The following is a 19911-nucleotide window of genomic DNA, read 5'->3' as shown; positions in this document are numbered from 1 at the left end:
AAAAACCAGAACCTGAGAGGAGGCTGGAAAATAGCTATTTACTATACAGAGTTTTTGCCCTTGTAATGTAGAGCCTACCCTCATCATCTGATAGAGAACTTGTAATCTGTATTGGAAAATTGTTTTTGAGGAGTATTGCTACTCCTTTTGTCTTGTTTGGGCCTGATGATGTAAATACACGGGAATAGTTCTGGTCAAAGTACCTTGGACATGATGAGGTGGAGAAATGCGTTTCCTGAAGACAAAGAATATCAGGATTTTGTTTTTTATAGTCCAGGAAGGCTTTTTTTTACCCTTGATGGGGGAATTAAACCCCCTCACATTGTGGGATAAGACCCTACACATAAAGAGATTGGGTTAGTGTTGCATATAAAAGCTTACCCCTAAGTTTTCCCCCGACCCCACACATCTCCCGATATCGATCCACGTGGAGTCCATTTAAAGATATAAAACATCCGGAGCAGACATCTACGATCCTGCATAGAGTAAATACAAGAGAAGGGGAAGGAAAAAAGATGAAACAGGACAACACAAAACATACATTTATATTCAAATGGGCAAGAAGCCCAAACAACTTAGCGAACTGGTGACCCATATTATGTGTGAAAAACCAGACTTCACCAAAATTGGGCAACATGTAAAAAACCCCAACAAACCCAACCCCTTCATATTGCTATAGGTCACGAGTACCCATATTAAGGCATTAATATAACTTAAAAAAATTATTGGGCCTCGTGAAAAGATTTACGCCGACTTCCCATATCAGATTGTATTGTGAGCAGGTGTAAATAATAAATATAAAAAATAAAAATATAAATATAAGTATAAAATAATAATAAATAGAAAAAGGGGGGAGGGTGGGGAGAGGGGAGAGAGGGAAAGTGGGGAGAGGGGAGAGTGGGGAGGGGGAGGGGGGAGAGTGGGGAGGGGGAGGCGGGGAGGGGTGGGGGTTGTATGTGAATGAACTCCTTGGGAAGTAGTGCAATCCTCCAACTCCATCCAGACAACCTAGACCACCCTTTCATGGGTGATATTCCTCTCTCGTAGGTATTAAGCTCAGAGAGGAACAGAGATAAATAAAGTTAAATAAGACCGCCGCACTGTTAATGATCTTTCAAGTGATGTTCGCACGCTGGCTTCTTGTCACTCTTGGGACCTCTTTCCACTCCCTAGTTGGTCTGGGTTTCCTCTGAGGCAGTGGTTGTGGATCATCTGGTATCTTGATGCCCATCTGTTCGATCATGCGTCTTCCCTCTTCAAATGACCGACATGTGAAGTGCTTGTTGTCATGGGAGAAAGACAGAGCGAATGGGAAGCCCCATCTATACCTTATTTTGGCAGCTTGCAATGCTGCAGTGAGTGGTCTTAACTCTCTGTGCCTGTTCAGGGTGGCGGGAGCAATGTCAGCATATAGGTGGACTGAGTTTGGAACACCTGGAAGATTTGGGGAGTCCCATGCTGCCGTTAAAATGAGGTCTCTGGTCTCTTCGTAGTGTAGCTTCAGGATTACATCCCTTGGGACATTATCAGACCTTGGTTTGCCCAGCGCTCTGTGTATCCTAGTGATGTGTAGCGTGGCCGGGTCTGCCTGTGGAAGAAGGGCAGTGAATAGGGCAGATGCAGTCTCTTTCAGTGTCACTATTGATTCAGGAAGACCCCTTATGCGGAGATTGCTTCTCAGTGATCGATTTTCATAGTCCTCACATTTAATTTCCAGCTCATGTATGCGCTCCATTTGCTGTTTTATCTGTTCCTGATCTTCCTCAAGCGCGTCTGCCACCGTGTCCATTTTATCCTCTAATGAGGAGGTGCGCTGCAGTATCTCCTGCATTTATGCTGTGACTGATTTCATGGCTAGGGCTAGTTCCTGCCTAAATGTCTCCTGGAGGGTTTTAATGGGTGCTGCTGTGGGAACTACAGCGTCCTCCTGCGCCAGCCTCTCCTCGCCGTCTCCCGCAGCGTCCTGCTGCTTGGTGAGGGGATTGGTGACATCCGAGGCCGGAGCCACGGTGGCCATTTTGGAGCTGCTGGGGTCGGCCAGCAGATCCGCTATCGAGCGGCTTACCGGCTGAGTGGGGCCTCCTTTCTTCGGCATGGTGGTGCGCCAGAGTCCAGGACAGGTAAGAGGATCCTCGGTGTCCTTTTCATAGTGGTCGACGTGCTAATAGGGGTGGTTATGGGCTCAACGGGGAGCGGAGCTCAGTGCTGCCAAACCGCCGTCATCAAGCTTCGCGCATGCGCCCTCATAATCCTGTTATTTAATGCTTCTTGCAGGCAGTTTTTACTTTCCCCCATTATTTTAAATTTGGGGTCACTGTCTAATTTTCAGTATACCTTCTCATCTCTCAATTGTCCATCAATTTCTGCAATGTACTTTGACCTGTCCATGATGACGACAGCACCACCCTTGTCCGCGGGTTTTATTATGATGTCGCCATCATGGACAAGTTCCTGCAATGCCACAAATTCCTCCCTTGTTATATTTGGATGTTTAAATTTATCTGAAGCCCCATCTCTTATTTTCTCAATATTCCTTCTTACTACTTTTTCAAAAGCGTCTATGATTGTGGAGTTCACAGGCGGTATAAAATCACTGCTTTTTCTTAATTCCATGTGTTTAGAATCAAATTCACTACTTCTTACTTTATTGGTTGTATTCTTATCCTGAAACCATTCTTTTAGTTAAATTGTCCTAAAAAATCTCTCCAGATCTATTTGTAAGTTAAACCAGTTTGTGTGTGAACAGGGGGTAAAAGACAGTCCTCTACTCAAAATTGAGACTTGTGAAGGGGTTAATACCTTTTCTGAGATGTTAATTACAAGTTCTGTTTCTGCTTATTGGAAGTTGCTTGTTTCTGCGGCTGTGACCTGTTTTTCTCTGGTTTTCTTTTGATTCCGGTGGTGGCGTTTACCTCCTCTCCTCTTGCGCTTGATTGTCCTTCTGTTACATTGTCCTGGTCTATAAAAAACAACATCATCTATATATATAATTGTCTAAGGGTTTTTCCGTCTGTCTGTCTGTCTGTCCTGAAAATCCCACCTCTCTGATTGGTCGAGGCCGCCAGAGACGGGCACAGTATCGACGTAGAAATCCCGCGTCTCTGATTGGTCGAGGCCGCCCGGCCTCGACCAGTCAGCAATGGGCACAGCGACGATGATGTCATAAAGGACGTAGAAATCCCACGTTTCTGATTCAGCGACGGGCACAGTATCGACGTAGATGTCATAATGGTTGCCATGGCGACGACGATGTCATGAAGGTTGCCTCGACCAATCAGCGACGGGCACAGTCTGCCGCGAATTCTGGAATCATCATTGTCCATATACTACGGGGACATGCATATTCTAGAATACCCGATGCGTTAGAATCGGGCCACAATCTAGTTATTAATAAGTTCCTTATTATCACCACCTTTAGGGTATGTGCACACGTATTCTTGGCCACTGCGGATTTTTCCGCAGCAGATTTGATAAATCTGCAGGGCAAAAATGCTGCGTATTTGCTACAGATTTATTGCGGATTTACTGTGGATTTACCATGGTTTTTCTGCGGTTTTCACTGCGGTTTTACAACTGCGGTTTTCCATAGGGGCAGCTGTAAAACCGCTGCAAAATCCGCAGAAAGAAGTAACATTGTATGAAAATAAAGCGTTATTTTTTGCCTCGTTTTTTTTAAATTCTTTTATGACATTCACTGAAGGGGTTAACTAGTGGGACAGTTTTATAGGTGGGGGTCGTTACGGACGCGGTGATACTAAATATGTGCACTTTTATTTTTTTTATTATTTAGATAAAGAAATGTATTTATGGGAGCAATATTTTTTTTTATTTAGGATTTTTTTTTTTACACATCTAAATATATATATTTTTTTACTTTATAACGTTGTCCCAGGGGGGACATCACACTATAGGGTCAGATCGCTGATCTGACACTTTGCACAGCACTGTGTCAGATCAGCGATCTGACAAGCAGGGCTGCATGCTTACTGAGCAAGCGCTCGTAAGCCACCTCCCTGCAGGACCCGGAAGTAGCCCCGCGGCTATTTTGGATCTGGGGCCTGCAGGGAGGAGATGCTCGGTACAAGGTGAGCACATCGCCTTGTGCCGAGGGTGTCAGGGAAGCATGCAGGCAGCCCCCTCCCTGCGTGATGCTTCCCTATGCCCCCGGAATGCTGTGATTATGTTTGATCGCAGTGCTTCGGGGTTAATGTGCCAGGAGCGGTCCGTGACCGCTCCTGGCACATAGTGCCGGATGTCAGCTGCGATAGTCAGCTGACACCCGGCCGTGATCGGCTATGCTCCCCCAGTGAGCGTGGCCGATTGCATATGACGTACTATCCCGTCACTGGGTATTAAGTCCCAGGTCACCTCAACGGGATAGTACGTCATATGGAATGCAGAGGTTAAACAACATGTATGTAAGTACCTGGATAAGAATGAAGTGGTTAACCAGAGTCAGCATAGGTTTGTAACTAATAAATCATGTCAGGCTAACTTAATTTCCTTCTATGACAGAATCACTGACTGGGTGGATCAGGGAAATGCTGTAGATATAGTATATATTGACTTCAGCAAAGCATTTGACAAAGTATCTCACACCATCCTTATTGAAAAAATGTTTGGACGTGAAGTGATTATTGCCCTCTACTCCTCTTTGCTCAGACCTCATCTGGAATACTGTGTCCAGTTGTGGGCACCACATTTTAAAAAAGACATCAACAAACTGGAGCAAGTTCAGAGAAGAGCGACTAGAATGGTGACCGGTCTGCAAACCATGTCCTATGAGGAACGGTTACAGAATTTGGGAATGTTTAGCTTGCAAAAAAGAAGACTGAGAGGAGACGTAATAGCTGTCTACAAATATCTCAAGGGCTGTCACATTGTAGAAGGATCATCTTTATTCTCATTTGCACAAGGAAAGACTAAAAGCAATGGGATGAAATTGAATGTGGGGAGACACAGATTAGATATTAGAAAAAACTTTTTGACAGTGTGATCAATGAGCGGAACAAGCTGCCACGAGAGGTGGTGAGTTCTCCTTCCATTGAAGTCTTCAAACAGAGGCTGGACAGACATCTGTCTGGGATGATTTAGTGAATCCTGTATTGAGCAGGGTGTTGGACCAGATGACCCAGGAGGTCCCTTCCAACTCTACCATTCTATGATTCTATGATTCTATGAAGCGTTCCAGAGTTATGACCACATAAAGTGACAGTAGTCAGAATTGTAAAAATTGACTTGGTCATTGAGGTCAAAATTTGTTCGATCACTAAGAAGTTAAACAAAGTATTGTTAATTATTATTGGTGAAGTCAGCACTCAATTTTTCCATCATTCAGCATGTTTAGAAGAGTCTCTTCTAAATAACACATCCATTGAATTTAGATAGGATATCATGATCTAGACATAATGAATTTGCCACTGATTTTGACAATTTATGGACAATGGTCAATTTGTTTCATCAATACTATATCAGGAGATCTTCATAGGAATGCCAGAGAATTGAATTGAATTGCCTTTAACTTCTAATGCCAAATATAACTACTAACCTGTATACAATTGCCTTCTAAATTGATAACAACGCAAGAGTAAATGAGGCATGTGAATCCTTATATTTGCTGCAAGGACGAAGAGGGACATTTGCATGTTATACTGCACATAGCATTTTAATTTGTATTCAGAGACAGCACTGTAGTGACTTTGTACAATGCCCAAACAGTAAAATATCCATACTTTAAATTGTAACGATTCAGAACCCTCATGGGATAAGCATTTACATTTCAAGATATACAAGCTTCTTACAAAGCTGCTTGACTGTGACTGGGACTAGAAAAACTACAGGGGATTATTATTTTTTCTGTCCATAAGGATTTTTATACTATCTTCTAGCTGAAAGAGCTGACACCTGGAGGGTATGTTTGCTCTTAAATATTTAGTCCTAGGTATGACAAGCTTACATTTCTATGCTTGTGAGAAATGGGTTTGTTGCATATATAAAAAAAAACCACTCAAGTGATGGATGGATTCAAATATAATGGCATGGAAAAGCAAAGCATATTTGGATAAAAAATTATAGAAACAGATGCTGACAGTCGACAAGAAGGCATTCTAAGTTAATTTATGCTAATCAGCATGCCATATAAGGTTATAGAAAAGACTTAATTTAACAATAAGTTATGTGAAATCTATACATTCAATTCCATGGTTCATTGGGCATTTTTAATTATCTCAATGGTTCGGACACGCCACGTAAAGATTCTATTTTATGCATATTTTAGGCTCTTCAGTATGGTATCCAGTTGTTGCAAAACCTAAAGAACAAATATGTTAAACTAATGTTGCATACAAAGAAAAAGCAAAACATTTTGCATATTGTATTTATATTCTTTAACTGTTTATTACCATTAAGATAAACATATTTTGGGCAAAGAAAATTAATTAGCGACTATTTGCATTGTTTTCAAAAACCTTATAATCTACCTGCTGCTCCTACTTTATATGGCTGTGCTCAAAAGTTTACATACCCCGGCAGAATTTTTGCTTCCTTGACCTTTTTTCAGAGAATATGAATGATAACTAGTGTTGAGCGATACCTTCCGATATTCAGAAATATCAGTATCGGATTGGATCGGCCAATATTCAAAAAATATCAGATATCGCCGATACCGATACCCGATACCAATGCAAGTCGATGGGACAAAAATATCAGAATTAAAATAAACCGTTTCTTTCCTTGTAGGTTAATTCTACATGAAGGAAAACAACAAAGAATAATGTAGGATGTATAGGGGAAGGTGGCGGAGACATTAAATGCACTTTCTTCGTCATCCACAGCAGCAGCATATTTTTCATCAACTTCTTCTTCACCTTATTCATCTTCTTCACCTACTTCCTATTATTCTTTTTTTTCCATTCTTCATATTCTTTTTATTCAACTATTATTCTTCTTCATATTCTACTTCTTCATCTTCATATTCTTCTTCTTCATCATATTCTTATTTGTGACAGGCATTCCTGTAGTTGTTATCTATAAAAGTTTGAAGATTACATCTTCCGTTCTGCCTGTCACAAAAGAGTTACAACAGGATTTGTCCGCGTTCAGTTTGGCCTGCAGCAGCAGGCTTTTTCCAGGGGCACCACGAGGAGGAATGGACTCACTCCCATACAGTGCTTAGTCTTCTTCTGCTTATAATTTAGATAATATCTTTTGCTCTGATTTTTAGTCTTATGCTTAATGTTCTTCTGCTCTTTGTTCTGCAGCTTCTTGTTCTTCTACTTCTCGGTCTTCAAGGTCATCGTCTCCAGGGTCGTCGTCTCCAGGATCATCGTCTCCAGGGTCGTCGTCTTCTTCGGGGTGGTCTTCAGGGTCATCATCTCCAGGGTCATCGTCTCCGGGGTCGTCGTCTCCGAGGTCATCGTCTCAGGGGTCATCGTCTTCTTCGCGGTGGTCTTCAGGGTCGTCGTCTTTAGGGTCTTTAACTTGGAAATGTAGCAGAAGGTACAAGAAGGCTGAGGAACTGCCGAGAACTAGCTGACGGTACTGGAACCCGGATGGCTACCCAAAGGTCCAAGAGCCAATGGAACTACCGAGGACCAGCTGACGTTACTGGAACCCGGTTACTAAGCAGAAGGTACCCGTGCCAGAAAGCACTACCAAGGACCACCTGACGTTGGTGGAACTCGGATACCCAGAAGGAGGCACCTAAGCCAAAGGCTCTGCCTGGAACCAGCTGATGGTACTGGAACCAGGATGGGGAACAGAAGGTACAGGAGCCAAAGACACTGCCGAGAACCAGCTGATGGTACTGGAACCCGGATGGGTAGCCGAAGGTACAAGAGCCAATGGAACTATCAAGGACCAGCTGACGGTACTGGAATCCGGTTACTAAGCAGGAGGTACCCGTGCCAGAAAGCACTACCAAGGACCACCAGACGTTGGTGGAACTCGGATACATAACAAAGCATAAGTGGAAAGAATAAAACGTAACTTTTATTATAACTAAAGCCACACAAAAACTAAACCAAACACCCAAGTGAATAAAAAACTGGGGCAAAGTCTCAACCACATGGTATGGTGACCACAGAGACTAGTTATCCCCTAATAGGACTAAATGATTTCCTCTACAAAATATTAGAGAAATCAAGTTAAACTAGGTTATGACCTATGAAGAAGCTGAAGTTGGAAAACCATCTACAACACTCAGCGTCAAACCTAGTTACATGAGCAGACAATAAAAATACCATCGGTAGTAGCATATGATATGAACAGTGCTACTGGTGGCTATATAAATAGTATAAAAGGAACAATCTCACCAGTTCCAAGGTGTGGGCACAGGAGCACCGGATAGTCTCTGGTCAGAGGATGATCCGGAAAATAAAGAAGACGACAGTCCCTATGTCAGTCCCTATGGGGCTATCAGTAAGCTATCCCCAAAGCTCCTGCCCTTACAAGGGCAGTCCACAGCTACCCCTGTATAAACATGCCCTGCACTCTCCCTGTACAGTCCGTCCCAACACGTTATTGAGACTGTGTGCACCTCCCTTGGGTGTTCCTAGCCAATAGCCTTGAGGCCTCTGATACTTAAGGCATCCTCACCCATTGGAGGAGGCCTGAGCAAACTATTCCCCTCAGTTAGCATTTGCTACTGAGCTGCCAGGTCATGTCTGTTTCCTGTCTCAGAGGGCTGCAATACTGCAGGCCTTCATCTGTGTTCTATTTGTGTATCCGTGTCCGTGCCTGTCTGAACTTTGGTCTATGTCCATTCCTGCTCCTCCTTTGTCATTAGTCATTTCCCACTCTGCTGTGTGTACCTCCGCCTTATCTTTCTGCTCTGTTCGCCACAGTCTGTGGTTCTGCTTCTCTCTGCTCAGTTCTACTACAACCTGTGGTTCTGTGTCTCTCAGCTTTTCTCTCAGCTCTGCTCTCTGTAACTTTGCTCTGCACTCTGACCTTGCTTTACACTCTGTGGCTTTGCTCTCAGCTCTGCACTCTGACCTTGCTCTGCACTCTGTGGCTTTTCTCTGCATCTCTGCTCTGTTCTGCCACAACCGATGGTTCTGTGCCTCTCGGCTTTCCTCGCCACGACCTGTGGTTCTGCACTCTTTCACTCTTGGCGTTACCTCCTGCGGTTCTGGCTCTTGGCTCCGCCTCCAGCATCTCCGCTTTTGGCTCCGCCTCCAGCGTCTCCCTCTTGGCTCCACCTCCAGCATCTCCCTCTTGGCTCCGCCTCCACCGTCTCCGCTCTTGGCTCCGCATCCAGCGTCTCTGCTCTTGGCTCTGCCCCCTGCAGCTCCATCCTTGGCTCTGCCTTCTCCTTCTCTACTCTCTGCTCTGCCTTCTCCTTCTCTGCTCATAGGTCTGCCTTCTCCTTCTCTTCTCTTAGCTCCACCTCCTACTCTTATTCCGCCTCCTGTGATTCTGCTTTGCTTCCACTTTTGCTCTATCTTTATTCTGCAACTTGCCATACAGGTCTCTACCTGTTTCTTTATATTCTCCAGTCTGAACAGGTTCTTACCTGTTTCCATACATCCATCTGATTACCAGTTCCTACCAGAGTATCAGTCCTGTCTGCCAGTACCAGCCATGCCCGCCTGTCAGCATGATTGCCAGCCGCGCCCGTCTGCCTGCCTGTATCTCCGTCAAGCCAGTCCGCCCGTCAGGGTCTCTGCCATACCCATCTGTCAGCCAGTGTCACAGCCGTGCCTGCCTGCTCGTGTCTTGTCCCGGTGGGATCAGCATCCACAGTCCGACTCCACCCTGGAGTGGTACCTGGTAGCTTCCTATTGCACAAGTCTGACCATCAGAGGCTCCAGCGAACACCTAGGAAGCTACTTAGTTATGCCCCTTCCAGAGAAGTTCAGTCTGTGGTCCAGTGGGGCCACACCCCCAGGTGCCCGCGCCAACCAGTCTCGGCGCGAGCGCTACAGCCGCACACACAGCAGGGGAATAGCTGGTGTTACTGAACCCCAATAACAGAGGAGCAACTGTTGACTGTGTGGACAGCACTCCGGGCAGCAACTGGCGGTGTTGGAGCCCAGGGTCAATGCAAGAAACAGGCAGGAGAACTTGTCGCACACACATCAGGGGAGCAGCTGGCGTTACTGAACACCAATAACAGAGGAGCAACTGTTGACTGTGCAGACAGCACTTCCGAGCAGCAACTGGTGGTGTTGGAGCCCAGGGAATCCAGGAGAAGCAGAGTGTCGGCCGAGGCCTAATTGGAGCAATTTGAAAGGGAACCTTTAACCCCCCAGGCATTAGTAACTGAAAGAGCCACCTCGTGCAGCAGTGATGCTGCACATGGAAAAGGTGGCTCTTTAGTTATGCTCCTTGAACACACTGAACTAAACACTTATAAAATGTGTCCCCTCATAACGTGAAAGTCCTGGAGGTGGGACTTTCCTTTCAAATCAGACGGGGCACAGCTGTCACTCATACACCCTTGGCACCGTGCGCCGTCTCCTGAGCATTGTTTGAATCTGTCCTGGAGTCTGCACTGTTAGGTTATCACTTGGGCATGCGCAGTTAGCGCTGCCCGTCTTCTGACATCATTTGTTGTCAGGCTGACTGCGGCTCTGCGGTCGCGCTGCCCGAGATCCCGCCCCTCAGTGTCTTCTCATTTATTCACACTGCGGGACCGGGATTCATGGGCATGTGCAGTGCATATCTTTGCCTCTCACTCATCTCTTTCCGCCTTCTTCAGACTGTGTGGCATCACGACTGTGGCATGTGATTAGGGATCACCTGATGTCGCACAGTCTGAAGAAGGCGGAAGGAGATGAGTGACAGGCAAAGATATGCACTGCGTATGGCCATGAATCCCAGCTCCGCAGTGTGAATAAATCAGAAGACACTGCGAGGCGTGATCTCGGGCAGAGCAGCCCGAGCAACGAGTATACTCGCTCATCACTACACCTCACACATGAATAATGTTCCCCAAGCCCTCAAACAGTATTCTGGGCCCAAACAAGTATGATGTCCCAGAAGCCCCAAACACGGTATGATAGCCCCCAGCACAAGTATGATGTCCATATAGCCTTTCACACAATATGATAGTCCCACATTTCTCCACACAAGTGCTGAACGATAATTAAAGGGAATCTGTCAGCAGGTTTTTGCTATTTAATTTCAGAGTAGCATAATCTAGGATAGGAGACCCTCATTCCAGGGATGTATCACTTATTACCACCCTTGGCAAAAATTATGGAATCACCAGCCTTGGAGGATGTTCATTCAGTTGCTTAATTTTGTAGAAAAAAAGCAGATCACAGACATGGCATAAAACTAAAGTCATTTCAAATGGCAACTTTCTGGCTGACAGAAACACTAAAAGAAATCAAGAACAAAAAAATGTGGTAATAAGTAATGGTTACTTTTTTTTAACCAAGCATAGGGGGAAAATTATGGAATCACTTAATTCTAAGGAAAAAATTATGGCTCTCCCTCAGTATCTTCCCAAACATTGCACTTCTTGTGACAGCACCCCTTGCCTCTATGCGGGTGGGGTGAGAGGGTCTGGGAAAACTGACGTCTGTTGCCAGCTTTCTCAGATGGGAATTGTTTTATTAATTCCGCTACAAGGGCCTTCTGGTACTGCAACATTTTAGTACACATGTCTGCCTCTGGAAGCAGAGATTTAAAGTTCTCCTCGTAGTGTGGGTCTAGAAGTGTCACCAACCAGTAATGAGTGTCACCGAAAATTTTAATAATGCAGGGGGTCATGGAAAATGCATTGCAACATAAAGTCAGCCATGTATGCCAGACTGCCAACAGGCAAGACTTCCGTATATTCACCAACAGGGTGGCTGACTATGCTGTCCTCCTCCTCCCTGTCCTCAGGCCATCCACGCTGAACAGACAGTATGACAGTTGTGCTTATAGTACCATCTATAGCGCATGAAAGTAGCTCCTGTTCTTCCTCCTCCTCTTCCTCATTGTCTACCAATCAACGTTGGGACAACTGTTATGATTAGGTAATTCAGTACCACAATGGACATAGAAGTCAGAGCACATACAGTGACCTGAAAATAACCCAAAAACATAGAACGAGCTCTGAGACGTGGGAACTCTGCTGACCGCAATCCCTAATCCTCTCCAACCACACTAGAGGCAGCCGTGGATTGCGCCTAACGCTCCCTATGCAACTCGGCACAGCCTGAGAAACTAGCTAGCCTGAAGATAAAAAATAAGCCTACCTTGCCTCAGAGAAATACCCCAAAGGAAAAGGCAGCCCCCCACATATAATGACTGTGAGTTAAGATGAAAAGACAAACGTAGAGATGAAATAGATTTAGCAAAGTGAGGCCCGACTTTCTGAACAGAGCGAGGATAGGAAAGGTAACTTTGCGGTCAACACAAAACCCTACAAACAACCACGCAAAGGGGGCAAAAAGACCCTCCGTACCGACTAACGGCACGGAGGTACACCCTCTGCGTCCCAGAGCTTCCAGCAAGCAAGAAAAACCAAATAACAAGCTGGACAGAAAAAACAGCAAACAAAAATAACACAAGAGCAACTTAGCTATGCAGAGCAGCAGGCCACAGGAACGATCCAGGAGGAAGCAAGTCCTATACTAGAACATTGACTAGAGGCCAGGATCAAAGCACTAGGTGGCGTTAAATAGAGCAGCACCTAACGACTTCACCACATCACCTGAGGAAGGAAACTCAGAAGCCGCAGTACCACTCTCCTCCACCAACGGAAGCTCATAGAGAGAATCAGCCGAAGTACCACTTGTGACCACAGGAGGGAGCTCTGCCACAGAATTCACAACAGACAACATGAGGCTAGGCTGTGTGTAATCACCCTGTATGGTTCCTTGCTCCGTGACGCTTGGTGGAGCAGCTTAGTATACATTTTTTGCAAAAAAACGTATCAACCAAATACCCTGTTTTTTACATCTTTTTACTAGCACTTGCGGATTACTGTGATTTTTTTAAACTGAGTGTTTTTGGTTCTACTATGCTCTTTTGTGTCTTCAAGTTTCTTGGTGGTGTGTAAGCATGTTCCTACAGACTTGTTCACTGTGTGAGTAGCCCATGTGTTCCTGTTTCCATAATTGTTCTCTTGTGTCTACAAGACTGGGGAGTTACCCACTACTCCTCTTGGGCTATCTGCACAAAAGCTGTTCCACTCAGCATGTCCACATGGACTTTTCCTCTCTGAACCCTGTTCACACAGGTAATATACAGATGATCAGGTTTTTAAATACATCAGATAGGGATTGCATACATCAGTTAGGACTGCTCTGATATGGGTATAGCGTGACGTTTGGTGGAGCAGCTTAGTATACATTTTTTGCAAAAAACGTATTAACCAAATACCCTGTTTTTTACATCTTTTTACTAGCACTTGCGGATTACTGTGATTTTTTTAAACTGAGTGTTTTTGGTTCTACTATGCTCTTTTGTGTCTTCAAGTCTTATGTGTGGAGCCAGAACTGAATAATGATGGCCTTGTTGATGATGGTAGTCAACAACTGCCCTCTTCTGCTCACAAATCCTTTCCAACATATGCAGTGTAGAGTTCCAATGCGTGGGGACATCACAGTCGGTGAGCCGGAAGCTGCAAACACTGCTGAAGCACTGCAAGGGCTGCTGAAGCTGTAGCTGAATTTCTAAACTGGGCAGACAGGCTGCGTACTTTCACTAGCAGATCCAGCAGCTCTGGGTAACTTTTGAGAAAGCGTTGAATGACGAGGTTAAGCACATGGGCCAGGCAAGATACGTGTGTGACCTCACCTTGCCTCAGAGCCACCACCAGGTTCCGGCTATTGTCATACACAACCATGCCTTACTGTAGATTCAGCCAAAAATCTGACTGCTCTTTTAGCGCTGTCCATAACTCTTCAGCATTGTGCGGTTTGTCACCTAAGCAGATTAGCTTCAGCACAGCCTGTTTCCGCTTGGCTGAGGCAGTGCTGCAGTGCTTCTAGCTTCTGACTGACATGTTCATTTCAGAGATGGAGGCTGAAGAGGAGGAGGCGGTGCAGGAGCTGTAGACTGTGGGGGCAACCCCGATTAACATAGCGCCCGCATTCGCAGCATCGGGAGGATGTGTTCCATCCCAATGTCCGACTGGGTCTTGGCTTCCACTATGTTAACCCAGTGTGCAGTTAATGAGATGTACCATCCCTGCCCACAAGCACTTGTCCACGTGTCCATGGTTAGGTGGACTCACATTTGCGAGTTCTAACGCTAAACTTCATAGAAAAACCACAAAAAGAGGACTAAAAATCCTCCTAAAATTCAAGAATTAATACAGCACAAGGGGACTGCAGTGTATGTGATCAGGGCCCTATACAAGCCTCTTTTGTGCAATCACATACTAAACAACCACCCTCTCCATGAGTTGGTAGGCCCTGAGTGGTTGCTTCATCCCTTTTTTGCACCTATATTGCCACCATCCTTATTGCATCGGTTTGCTGCATTCTGGGAGTGCACTAGTTCAGAGACCTGGACAGGTAAGCACTGCAGTCCCTTTGTGCTGTATAAAAAGCAAATTACAGTATATAGCAAAACCCTTATGATAGATTCCCTTTACAATATAAAAGTAAAACTGTTCACCTCACCAAGTTCCCTCTGATGTGCTACGCTGCTGTCACAATCCCATCAAAGGGTCGGTCAGCGGATGGCATGACACATACACAACAGGATGGAAATGGGGAGAGGAAGGTCCTCTGTAATGTGTAACGCCAGTCGATTTATACCTTGATACTTCGGTGTTACTCTGCATGTGTCTGCTTTAACCCTTTCTCCTCTCCCCCTAATGTGCAGGGATACTGTTGTCTGTTACCTGTATGGATGCGGCTTAGTTCCCTGCTCCACTGTGTAGCTGCACATGTGCTGTGATGTCTTTGCGCTGCTGCATGACCATCCGCATGTGCGGTCCCTGGCTGCCACTGTGGAAGCTATTGACTTTCCATGTGTGTCCTGATGCCCTGCCTGTGTCCTGATGTCCTGCCTGTGTCCTGATGTCCAGTCCGTGTCTTGATGTCCTGATGTTCAGTCAGTGTCCTGATGTCCAGCCTGTGTCTGATGTCCTGATGTCCTGCCTGGGATCCGATATTCCACCAGTTCTCCGGATTCCACCCTGCAATGACGTCTATCCTGGATCGGTTACATTTCAAAAACCTGACCTGCACATCCAAACATAGACTAAGTGTGAACAGGTGCTGAACCCAGAGTCGCCAACTCATATATAGTTAAGTAAATAAGGCAGCACACTGCAGCGCTAAAACATGCAAACTTGAAAACACGAAATTTGAACTGCATTACTGCACTAGAAATATGAAAAATGAGAGCTTTTAGCGCATAAAAATGGCCAATTTTATGTGTACCTGTCCACAGAGAGAGAGAATTTTAGTCTAAGAAGAGGTTTCACATGCACCCATTCAGATGGAGACATTTATTCTCAGTGAGGAAGGCAAGCGTAGGACCTGGTATAAGAGAGATGCCGTAAAGAGGCTACCAGGTACACATAAAATTGGCCATTTTTATGCACTAAAAGCTCTCATTTTTCATATTTCTGGTGCAGTAATGCAGTTCAAATTTTGTGTTTTCAAGTTTGCATGTTTTAGCGCTGCAGTGTGCTGCCTTATTTACTTAACTATATCCTGGATCGGTGTCTGATATTCTCCTGCTGAGCCTGTGCTACGCCCAAGGCCTGAGAGAGGCCATTCTAGTAAGCCCGTGCCAGATGACCCTGGACTGCATCAACCCGTGATGACTCCTGCCATCATCTGACGTCTGTCCTAGGTCGGTGACTGATGTTCTCCTGCTGAGCCTGTGCTATGCCTGAGGCCTGATAGAGAGGCCGTCCTAGTAAGCCCATGCCAGATGACCCTGGACTGCATCAACTCGTGATGACCCCTGCCATCATCTGAAGTCTGTCTGAGGTTGGTGTCTGATGTTCTCCTGCTAAGCTGCGCCTGAGGCCTGAGAGTGCGGCCGTCCTAGTATGCCCGTGCCAGATAACCCTGGACTTCATCAACCCGTGATGTCCTCCTACCTCCATCTGTTGTCCTGAGATGTGTACCCTACTCTGATGTGTGGAATCGGGATCCTGACATCATTATGTTTTGTTATGTACTGTGTTTTGATTTAAGTAAACTTTGTTTCTTCATACCTGAAGTTGTGCGGTGTAATCTAGTTCTGCATATTGCCATCTTGTCCACTTGCTCAGCTGCCACAGACCCTGCTCGCTGCCCTTCCCTAGTCTGGGTAGGTCCAGGTAACTCTATGAGGTCCAGTGGGTCCACATTCCGTTCCTACTAGAGACGCTCGCCTCACGTCGTCATGTCTGGCGACGTGGAGGCGTCGGCTTGGCCGCGTCTGCAGTCGCAGCCATAACAGAATAATGGATGGGACACCTCATGAGCTCCAACTTGAGCCTGTCCCTGCACTCTCCTAATACCCTAAGCGGGTCCTTCCCCCCGCCGCTGTCACGAACCTCATAAATCGCTGTCACCTCGCACTGCCCTGGCTAGTGCACTGGCCGGCAAGGGCGCAAGTCTTGCCACTGCAGATGGTACAACACGGGGTAGTGACAAGCACAAGACAGACAAGGTATAAACACCACACTTAGCTTCCGCTGCCAAGCTCCACACTGCAGATGACACAGAAACTGGTCTTAAAACTCTAGAAGAAGCTGACACCAGAGAGCTGCAACTGCATGCCTGGTCTCCATAGAATAACTCTATCACCAACAATCGGCTGATGCATCAGGTGACCATTTAAAGGATGGTGGGAGTGGTCACCACCCACATCAGCAGACCTAGCACATCTGCAGTTGCAGCAGGATGCCAGCAAGGGAAACTGACATTATCCCCCGCTGGTCTGAAAGGAAAAAGCTACATTTAAAACATAGTGGAACCAACGCTGTCACAAATTAAAAAATTGATCGTGACAGCTGCTCTGTATAATGTGTTTACTGAATCTCTGCACAACAGGAATGATTTTGTGCTGTCATCCTGCCTGCTGAGCTGAAAATCATTGTCATGGGTTTACCGTGACAGAGAGAAACCAGAAGATTGCAGCGATTGATGTCTCCTACTCGTGCACTGATTAGAAACACTTCACCTTCACATTAAATGGTATAAATTTATTTTAGCAGTGCAGGGGTTAATCAGCTCAGTTGACAGCTTCTGGAAGCTTTTCTGTGTTAAGGCTCTTAGCTGTGCACATTTATCCACTCCGATCTATATAATCTGGGTCCTGGCTAGCTCTCATTGTCAGAGCCAGCTTATGCTGCATGGCTGGAGGTTGTTGTTGCTTGTTATTGGAGAAGGTATTTGGTGGATTTATCTATGACTGTTGCTAGGTTTTGAGTATGTGATAATTCTCTTTCATCTCCTACTTTGGTTTAACCCCAACCTCTACTCCAGGTGTTTACCTCTGTTGTTTATGTGTGTATATTTGAATGATTGGTATTTTACTTTATCTCTGTTTGCATTATATTGTTAGTCTTGTTGGTGTATTACAGTACACTATTACTCCCCTCATTCCTGTGTGGGGGAGGGTCGATTAAGAAGCTAAGGCCAGATACATGGCCCCAGCATCTTCACCATCAAAAGTAATCTGGGGAACAGGGTGAGCTAGTGTGCCCTTGCATTAGGGACAAGGAAGGAGCCAAGACAACAGAGTCGTGACACTTATTCACACAGGTTGAATGATGGAAGAGGGATCCGGCACCTTCCTGTTCCTTTATGGTGTTCACTGGTTTCTGCATTCTGAGGATACAGATATTGGTGAAATTGAGACACCGGGCAGAAAGGTAGGGTGGTGCTGTATACCACTGTATTCAAGTCTATGTCTGCAACTGGTCAAGTGACTGGATAGGAACAGCCAAATCGCTGGATGTGGCCTGCGGGCTGCATTATGCTTAGGTCTGATCTAGTAATTTTATACACTGAAGTTTAAGGAAAGCTTTTAAATCATCCAACTTCGTCACTTTGAAGGGAAACTTCTAATTGTTGGATAATGAACAAGGGTTCATAAGAGACTTAAATAACAATATTAGAGTTTGATCTAAAATATTAGTAGATAACCTTTGAGCATTTTCAACTGAATTTCATTAAGCATAACTGTCCTTTCTAAGGGGCTAAATTTTGATAAAGCCTTAGTGTTGATTTTAATGGGTTGTCTACTATTTTGATAAGCTCTCCTAAGGACAGGCCATCATTATCAGATTAGTGGAAAATCCGACATTGGCACCCACACCTATCAGCTGCTACCTTTTCTGTTAGTGTCAGAGAACTGCAGCTTAACTCCTAGTTACAGTATATACTCGAGTAGTAGCTGACCCAAATATAAGCTGAGGCACCTAATTTCATCATAGAAAATTAGAAAACATATTGACTCGAGTATAAGCCTGGTATACATTGTCCCCTCATCCCTATCCTAGTATGCATGGCTCCTCATCCCTATCCTAGTCTGCATGGTCTCCTCATCCCTATCCTCGTATGCACAGTCTCTTCATCCCTATCCTGGTATGCCTGGTCTTGTCATCCCCATTCTTGTATGCAAGGCTTCTCATCCCTATCCTGGTATACATGCCCCCCTCATCCCTATTGTGGTATCCATGGCCTCCTCATCCCTATCCTGGTAGGCATGATGTCCTCATCCCTATTCTGTTATGCATGGCCCCTTCATCCCTATTCTGGTATGCATGGCCCTTCATACCTATTCTGGTATGCATGGCCCCTCATCCCTATTATGGTATGCATGGCCCCTCATCTCTATCATGGTAGGCATGACAACCGAATCCCTATCCTGGTGCGAATGGCCCCCTCATCCCTATCCTGGTATGCATAGCCCCAGCAGAAAAGCATGAAAAAATTTCTACTTACCGTCCTGCGCACCCTTGTAGCGTCTTGTTCTGATGCCAGCAGCTGATTTATGCGTGTAAGCAGGGCATGGCAGTGACATCATGTACTTCTTACAAGCAGAGGTCAGCTGCCAAAATACTCACTGCTCTCCAAGCCAGGGCTATGTGCATGGAGAGTAGTGAGTATTCATTGCTCTTTAGCAGCGGGCACAGTAGCAGCAGCCGCTGGCTTCCTGCAGCTGCCGGGCTTTCTGTGTGCCCACTACTAAAGGCAATGGATATTCACTGCCCTCCACGCACATGGGAGTGGAGGGCAGTGAATATTTATTCCCTTAATTAGTGGACACACGTGATCACCTGTCAGCTGCAGGAAGCCGGCAGGTGCTACTACTGTGCCCGCTATTAAAGAGAAATGAATATTCACTGCCAGCGCAATGAATATTCATTTCTCTTTAGCAGTGGGCACAGGGTTAGCCACAGCAGCCAGCTCCTGCCTCCTGTGACCTGCTGCTCCGCCGCTCCCCCTCCGTCTTGTTGGACCATCACTCGAGTATAAGCTGAGGAGGGCGATTTTAGCATAAAAAAATGTGCTGAAAAACTCGGCTTATACTTGATGGTAATTGAAATGGAGCAGAGCAGTTCACAATCATCAATATCAGAGTAATGGACAATCCCTTTAGTCGGTTTCCTCTTAAGCCCATTTTAGACATTAGATTTAAACCATCTAATGTGTATGTGCTCTTCTGACACTCCCTGGAAAGTTGATACTGATGGACATGAAAATCAAGCAATCTGGCAACAGCTTAAGTCTGTCTCACTGAAAACACATGAACTCTGCCAATCAGATTGCTCATGTATATGGGGGACTCAGGAGAGATAGCTGGTGCCCAAACTAGTGTTAGTTTGATTTATTAAAAACAAAATTCCATCTGTTCAATTAGTACACAATGCAGAAATAAACGTGCACTATAAAGACTAAAGGACAACAGTTTACTATTAGAAAACAACGCTTCTTTTCAGCTGTAACATATTTGTGGGGTTTTCTTTTTTGCACACGGCCAATTTCAGATCCCCCTTTTGACATG

Source organism: Ranitomeya imitator, chromosome 4, assembly GCF_032444005.1.
Source record: "Ranitomeya imitator isolate aRanImi1 chromosome 4, aRanImi1.pri, whole genome shotgun sequence".
NCBI lineage: Eukaryota > Metazoa > Chordata > Amphibia > Anura > Dendrobatidae > Ranitomeya > Ranitomeya imitator.
The sequence above is the reverse complement of the archived record's forward strand: the minus strand, read 5'-3'. Positions refer to the sequence as shown.